Source organism: Ciona intestinalis, unplaced genomic scaffold (genome assembly GCF_000224145.3).
Source record: "Ciona intestinalis unplaced genomic scaffold, KH HT001171.1, whole genome shotgun sequence".
Lineage (NCBI taxonomy): Eukaryota > Metazoa > Chordata > Ascidiacea > Phlebobranchia > Cionidae > Ciona > Ciona intestinalis.
Genome location: NW_004191492.1, coordinates 21,403 through 22,747, shown reverse-complemented (window position 1 = coordinate 22,747; position 1,345 = coordinate 21,403). Strand labels below are relative to the sequence as shown.

The 1,345-nt window shown below is 34.4% G+C and overlaps 1 protein-coding gene across 1 annotated transcript in view; it reads right to left on the bottom strand.

Moving 5' to 3' along the window:
• Window positions 1-434: 434 nt before the first annotated feature.
• LOC108950932 overlaps window positions 435-1,345 on the bottom strand; it is a 17,955-nt gene continuing 17,044 nt past the window's right edge. Inside the window, exons 29-30 of the mRNA XM_026840270.1 lie at window positions 981-1,116; window positions 435-605 (exon numbers count right to left, since the gene is read on the bottom strand). The gene's annotated coding sequence lies outside the window, so the exon portion shown is untranslated. The remainder of the gene's footprint in view (window positions 606-980; window positions 1,117-1,345) is intronic.

Genomic DNA, 1,345 nt, shown 5'->3' with positions numbered 1-1,345 from the left:
ACAAAGTAACATACATGGTAACTCGTAAGCTGGCACGAGGTGTTAAACCCGTGTGACAACGACTGTCGTTTTCCGGTCGCGCGAGGATAAAGTAAGTTACAATGTTAATGGATTTTTAATGCATGTAATATCACATTTCATCATTTAAAAAAACGTTCCTATACATTAAATATTGAAATTTCTTACGAACACTTTATATTTTAGGATTCTAAAAGTTTCTTAATACACAGCACACCTGTACATAGATCTACATGAATGGCTTTATTCCTATATAGAGAAGCTTAGTCGAATAGAATTAATTGCATTATACTGTTTGTAGGGTGCAGGTTACGGTTTTATCGAATAGGTGATGTCCTTGTTTTATCCATAAGCGTGTTATAGCGGCTGTCGCTTTTGTTACCTTTCCAATCTTTTTGACCGAAGAGACAAAATAGATTCATTCATTCATTAATATGTATATGAAAATATGATCAATCAAAATGCACATGTGATTTTTATACAAATTGTAAAATATGTTGAAATGTTTTTGTGTGTTCTTACTCCAACCCAGTGTTTCCAAGTGCATAACATTCACTTATGACTTTATGCAGGAAGATATACTGTTTCTGTGATGGAAAATAATTGTTAAACACTGCACTGGCCAGTATCATAGAAAGTATTTGCTTTCGAAAAATCTTCACAGTTTTTACCCTTTAACCTCAAATTTCAAAGATTGGCACCAAACATCCGCATTTTAACTCGAAATAATTTGCAAAATAACTTTCTCTTACACGCATGCCATTTATAACAAAAATGAATTCTCTTAAAGCAGAGTATGTTCTATAATATATGTCACAACACATATATAAATAGTACAGACAAAAAATCAGAAAATACACAACTTTTTTATACCAGATGAGCCAGGAGTTTTTACATTATGCCTGGTAGCAGAAGTAACTGAATACAGTCGTATATATATATTACAACACAAACATACACACCATGTTCTGGACCATGCCCATTCTTTGCTTTCTCATGTTAAGAACAGTCCTGAATACATTGACTTGATCCTTTGATTCCATTTCATCAAGTAAAATATTGAATCCTACAAACAACCCACAACGACCTGATCCACCACTGTTAATATATTGTTACTTTGTGGGAGATAAATTTTTGGGATTTTTTTTATGTGGCTGATAATTTGGACAGCCCATTAGTGACAACTGGACTGGAGCAATTGCTGTTAAGTGTTTTGCCCAAGGATACATACGCCCACAATGGTAGCAGTGACGAGCCATGAATCAATTACCTCTGGGTTACAGGCATGCCCGCTAACCACTTTGCCATGATGCTGGATAAAAAATGT